The sequence below is a fragment of the Fukomys damarensis genome, unplaced genomic scaffold, assembly GCF_012274545.1.
Source record: "Fukomys damarensis isolate Sample0158 unplaced genomic scaffold, DMR_v1.0_HiC HiC_scaffold_16, whole genome shotgun sequence".
Lineage (NCBI taxonomy): Eukaryota > Metazoa > Chordata > Mammalia > Rodentia > Bathyergidae > Fukomys > Fukomys damarensis.
In genome coordinates, this window is record NW_022900928.1 from 26849026 (window position 1) to 26855616 (window position 6591).

Sequence of the window (6591 nt, forward strand, 5' to 3'; positions counted from 1 at the left end):
GGCCAGGGTAATTGTTCCTTCTGGCAGGGATGAGCAGGAACAGGACTCTCTTCAGATTTTGGAGAGGCCAGGAGAAGGCTGGGGTGGGAGGTGGGAAAAAAATAGACATTGAATGCATGCCTACTCTGTGTCAGGCCATGGTCCCTAAAATTCTCTCCCTCCATCCTCCCAGCAGCCTGTAGGGCCAAACTAATGGTACCCTCACTTTGGGTGAGCATGCTCAAGGCTGAGGTGACTTGCTTCCAGCTGGGTAGTGGCTGAGTCAGCCCTAGTGTTAAGCACTTGAGCAACAGGGTCCCCAGAGTCACATCTTGGCCCTGCTGCTTGCCAGCTCTGTGCTGCACCACATTACTTCCCCTCCTCAGATTCTCAGTTTCCTCATCTGCTGTTTTCCCAGATTTCAGCACACACAAGGCAGCCTGTGGCACAGGACAGACTAGCAGCGGGGACTGCTCCAGGAGTTGAGATTCTCTGCAGCAGTCATGGACCGAAAGTGGAGCACTAACTGACCCCGGGGTGAGTTTTCCAGGTCAGTCCCTGGACATGCACCGTCCTCTGGGAGCTCCCTAGTGTATGTCACATGTCCACCTGCAGCCACAGGGCTCATGGCAGGCGTGGGGGCTTCCTCCCTTCCTCCACGTGCTTGTGCCTAGAGCCTTCAGGCTGCACATCATGGAAGAGTAAGGTAGGTAGGACAGGAAGGGAAGTGGTGGTGACATGGGACGAGGCTGTGCCTCAGTGAGAAATGGAATAGAGGGACAAGATCTGGAGCCACATAGGTCTAGATTTGAGTCCTGAATGACACAGGACACTCTTCCTCTGTGGGTCTCAATTCTTACTATGAAAAGTGGGGAGTAGCGACGGTCTTCCTCTAAGTATTTTTGGCAACTGTTAAGTGTAGTGTGCTGGTGAGAGGGAGGCTTGGTGGAACAGGTAGGAAAGATGATCTAACCAAAAGGTAGCCTGCACAGGAGGCCCCTGGGAAGTCTCTTCCTTCTGCCCTGAGTCAGGTATGATTTGTTAAAGGAGAGAGAAGCAGGGGGAATGTGTATATTCTGGGGAGTGGAGTTAAACCTTTCCTGGCATGGTGGCACATGCCTGTAATTCCCAACACTTCCTGAAACAGGAAGATTGCAAGTTTGAGCCCAGCTTGGGCTGAACTTAGTGAAACCCTGTTTCAAAATAAAACATTTTCAAAAAGGGCTGGGGATGTAGCTCAGTGCAAGGGCCCTGCATTCAATACCGAAGTATAAAAAAATCAAAAATGAAATCCTTTATTTGGAGTTTCCTTGGCCATTCAACTCTGCTGACCTCAGCATAGGACAAGTAGGCCACACAGTGTGCATTCACCTGGCCTCTTGAATAGATATGGGATTCACATGTCTTACCAGCTTAAAATAGCTCCTAAAATGACCAAGGATAGTGTCTTCTCTCCTTAATCGCAAATGAGATGAAAAATGAGAAGGCTCTTTGCACAAAATGCTGTGCCTTTGAGATGCATCTACATGTGCGTGCAAGACCTTCCAGTGCGACTTGTGACTGTGTGTGCAACCCTTGTTTGGTTGGGGGTGATTCTCCTCTAAAATTCTTATCATCTTTTTTTTTTTTTTTTCATTTCCTCACTATTGGTTTACTTGAAAGGGAGGGGCACCTGGTCTAGAAACCTAGCAATTGTCTCTGAACCTGCCCCTTGCCTTATCATGTGGCTGTGCCTGGAGACACCCAGCCTGCAGGTCAGGAGCCTCCTGGCTCTTCTGTGCAGCTCACCTGCCCTCGCTTTTCCCTCAGTGGATCTGTGCTGACTGCCTTCACATCCTTGTCCCACTGACTCTTCATAACATGCCAGTGTTCTCTACAGATGCTGTTGTTGTTCCCATTTTACAGGCAAGGAAATAAAGTCTCAGTGAGGGTAAGGGGCTTCCCCAGAGCACAGAGTACTCAGGCAACTAGCAGCAATGTTGGGGTTTCAACTCCTAATTCACTCCTGAGACAACATTCTTCACTGCTATGGTCTACCCAGTGGGCATGCACTGCCTGGTTGACTAAATAGAAAAACAAATGAGAGAGTAGATAAATAAATCCCTCATTCCATGTTCAGTTGAAAGAGAAGGTTGCTAATGGTTATCATTTATTATTTATTGAGCACCTATGCTATACAAAGTGTTTTACATAAGAGTAAATGCAGACCGGGGATTGGGATTTAGCTCAGTGATTGCACTGCCTGCCTCACAAGCCCAAGGACCTGAGTTCAATCCCCAGTACCAAAAAAAAGAGTACATGCAGGCATGATGATTGTTACTCCTATTTCACAGTAGAGAAAGCTGAGGCTCAGAGAAGATAAAGCATTAATTTGTCTAAGTGGGAGCCTAGGTTGCGTTTGTCAGACTCCAGACCCCAAATTCTGAGCTGGGCTTTCCTGGTCCCCCCCCCACCGCCCCAAGAGGGGTGAGTTGAGTCACTAGAGCCTGGTGACAAGTGCCTGCTCTAGCCGAGGGTCTGGGACCAGTCAAGAGAACACACCACCCACCTCTCCTGCCCAGGGGTCATTTCCCCATTCGCCTCCAAGTGGGTTTCTATTTCTGTCTCGGTAGGGATCTGGCAGCCAAGGCTCTGGCTCTGATGCTTGGAGAGTCTGGTTAGGGTCAGCGCCTTGGCACAGTCACATGGAGAGGTTCCTTACTCCCCCTGCCCAGGGTGATCTATACTTAACAGCTCTAAGGGAGGGCAGGGCCTGTGAAAGATACATTGTTGGTCTGTGGAACAGGGAGGATGAGTGGGTGGCCTTGTTCTAGACACCACAAGCCCAGGAGCTAAGAGAGCCAGGTCTCCCCTCCAAAACTCATGGGCTGGGGACTGAGGTCCAGAAGCAAAAAATCTACAGTAACTGAGACAGAGCCCTGCATCCGGACTCCCAGAGAAGCACTTGTTTTCATGTCTGGGACAGCATGAAGGGGTTCTGTGGTACCAGGAGGCAGATCTCAGTTCAGAGTGAGGGAAGACATCATCTCTGTCATGACAGAGGAATGGGGAGCAGTTGTTCAGATCAGCCCATGGTTCTGGAGTGACTTGTGCTTTCTAGGGTAGCGTAGCCTGCAGGGAAATCAGACTTTGAAATCAGAGCTGGCAGGCACCAGCATTTGCTGGCTGTGTGAACTTGGACAAGTTATTGAACCTCCTGGAATCTCATTTTCCTATCTATAAATGGAATAATAGAACCTACCTGACCAGCTCATGAGTGGATAAAATAAGATCATGCATATAACATTACTTGTAAGTTCTTAGGCAGTCTTAATTTACTTCCCTCTCCTCCATAGAGATCCTTTCATCCGAGGCAAGAGAAATTCCCTTAGGCAGCAGCTAATTTGATGATTGAGGCAAGACCAGTAAGGTGTTGGAACCTGATCTGCAGATTCGCCAGTCCTTGATATTGTGGTACACAGGCAGAGGTCCCAAGCCCTCACTTTGGTCCTCATCACACTCTTCAGGTGGCCATACCTCCATACCTGGGAAGAGGAGAGGCACAGAGAGGCTAACGTTTAGCACTGAAATGCCTCTGCTGTAAAAAGTTACTGGAGTAAGGCAAATAATAGATGAAATATGAAGCAGCCCCCAGCCCAGGTTTCCTGACCAATCTGGAAATCTCCCTTTCTGATCCCTGGATTCACTGGTGTGATTCATTGAAGACCTGTTTTGTCGAAGGCCCATCTCAAGGCCTTTAATATTGGTTGAATCTTTTTTTCCCCCATTACTGGAGTTCAAACTCAGGACCTTGCACTTGCCAGGCAGGTGAGGCACTACTGAGCTACAACCCCAGCCCTCAGGGTTCTTTTATAGATTTATCTAAGTTAATTCTGTAGCTCACATTTAGTAAGTGGAGAAACTGAGGCTCAGAGTGTTAAATCATTTGCTCAAGGTCACACAGCTAATAGAAACAGCAGGAGGATTAAAACCCAGGACTATCTGTCCATGAAGTGCATACTGTCTCATTTCAAGAGGTCCCACAAAAGATACCAGGCATCAGAGCAGAAATACATACAATAAAATGGAAAAAAATGACTGACCACACAAAAAAGAGGCAATCAGGGAAATGTAAGTCAAAAGCACAGTATACTATTTCATACTCAGTAGAATGGCTACAATGAAAAAGATAATAAAAAATGTTGGAAAGGATGTAGAGAAATTAGAACTTTCGTACAATGTTGGTGGGAATGTAAGATTAAAACACAATTAGGCAGTTCCTCCAAAAGTTAAGCATAGAGTTACTATATGACCCAGTAGTTCTGCTTCTAGGTGTACACCCAAGAAAACTGAATATATACATCCACACAAAAACTTGTACACAAATGTTCACAGCAACATTATTCATAATAGCCAAAAAGTGGGAAACCTAAATGTCCAACAACTGATTAGTGGACAAACAAAATACAGCATATCCATAAAATTGAATGTTAATTCAGCTATGAAAATGAACTTCCAGTGTGAATGATCCTTGAAGACACTATGCTACATAAAATAAGCCACTCTCAAATAGGCACATGTTGTATGATTTTACTTTGCATGAAATGTCTAGGGTAAGCACACTCATAAATACAAAAAGGAGAGCAGTAGTTCTGGGGTGGTGGAAGGGAGAAAGAGGAATGGAGAGTAACTAGCTAATGGGGATACGCTTTCTTCTGTGGTTAATGAAAATACGCTGAAATTAATTAGTTACGATAGGAACAAAATCTTGTGAATATACTGAAAGCTACTGAGTTGTACACTTTGAAAGGTTGAGTTTTATGTTAAGTGAGTTATTGTTATGGCTTGTGTTTAGATGTCCCCATAAAGCTTCATGTGGTCATAGGTGGGGCTTTTTCAGAGCTGGTTGGATCTAGAGTGTGTGATGCTGGGATTGATTCATAGTGCAATGCTAGGATCAAGGGTGCTAGGATTAAGGGTGTGAGTGCTACCTGCCCTAAGTAGATAAGATATAAGGGATAGAAAGAGTCGTAGTCATCTCTTGCTTGTTTTGCTACCTTCTGGGCAACATGAACTGTTTTTCCTCTGTAATACTTGTCTGCCATGCTACACTGCCTTGGAGCCAGCCGATTGTGGACTGAAACCTCTATAACTTTCAAGCTAAATAAACCTTTCCTCCTTTAACTTGGGGCGTCAGTTTTTGCCTCAGCCATGAGAAAAAGCAACTAAGACAATTACATCTTTAATTTTCGTAAGAACCAGAGAAGGAATATCGAGGTCACATAGAAGACTAATGTAGAAGCCGGGCATGGTGGCACACGCCTGTAATCTCAGCACTCGGGAGAACTGCTGTGAGTTCGAGGCCAGCCTGGGCTACATAGTGAGTTCAAGGCCAACTATGAACTACATAGCAAGACCTGGTCTCAAAAAACAAAACAAAGCAAAAAAAAAAAAATGGCTAATGTTGATCCTAAAGTAAGTGAGCAGAAACTTGACTGAGTTTTCTGGCAGGTGAAACAAGAAGGGAGAAGCAGCCTCCAAGAAACGGAAAATATCCTTGCCCCTCCTCCCAGCCCCTGGCAACCACTGTTCTACTTACTGTCTTTACTATGCATTTGTTTCCTCATATAAGTGGAATCATATAGTATTTGTACTTTTGCATCTGGCTTATTTCACTTGGCATATTTTCAAGATTCATCCCCTACTGTAGCAGAATTCCATCTCTTTTTTAAGGATGAATAATGACATATTATATTTATAGTCAACATTTTGCTTATTCATTTATTTGTCTATGGGTATTTGGATTTTTTCTATTATGTGACTATCGTGATTATGTGACCACTGGTGTATAAATATTTGTTTGAGTCCCTGCTTTCAAGTCTTTTGGTTGGAAATCTAGGAATGGAAATGCTGAATCAGATGATAATTCTGTCTGGTTGGTTGGTTGGCTGTTTTTGTTTTGTTTTAAAAATTGCCTTTCTGCTTTTAACAGATTGTGTTATTTTGCATTCATATCAGTAATGCAAAGTGTTCCAATTTCTCCATCTCCTCACCAACACTTGCTATATCCTGTTCTTTAGGCTTTGGGTTTTTAAATTTATTTTTATGTATTTATTTTGTACTGGGGATTGAACTCAGGACCTCATGATTGCAAGGCAGGTGCAGTGCCAATGAGCTAAATCCCTGGCCAGGTTTTTTAAATTAATAGGCAGCCTAATGGTTATAAAGTGATATCTCCTGCTCTTAATTTGTATTTTTCTAATTATTAGTGAATGGATGTTGAGCATCTTTTCATGTGCTTTTTGGTCATTAGTGGGTCTTCTTTGGAAAATTATCTATTCAGGGTCAGGAATTTAGCTCAGTGGCACTGTACTTACCTTGCAAGTGCAAGTTCCTCAGTTCAATCCCCAGTACCAGAGAGGGAGGAGTGGGAGAAATGTCTATTCAAACCCATTGCTGATTATTTATTTAATTGGGTTTTTTTTGTTGTTGTTGTGAATTTTTGTTTTGTTTTGTTTTGGGTACCAGGGATCAAACTTGGGACATTTGGGAGGCAGGCAACAGAACTACTGAGCTAAATCCCCAGCCCCTATTGCTTGTGAGTCGGTGCTGGAATTCTTTTTTTTTTTTTTT

At 44.3% G+C, this 6591-nt stretch overlaps 1 protein-coding gene across 1 annotated transcript in view; it reads left to right on the forward strand.

Annotated features, from left to right (window-relative positions):
• Window positions 1–465: 465 nt before the first annotated feature.
• P2ry6 (pyrimidinergic receptor P2Y6) overlaps window positions 466–6591 on the forward strand; it is a 25109-nt gene continuing 18983 nt past the window's right edge. The window contains exon 1 of the mRNA XM_010603252.2: window positions 466–516. The gene's annotated coding sequence lies outside the window, so the exon portion shown is untranslated. The remainder of the gene's footprint in view (window positions 517–6591) is intronic.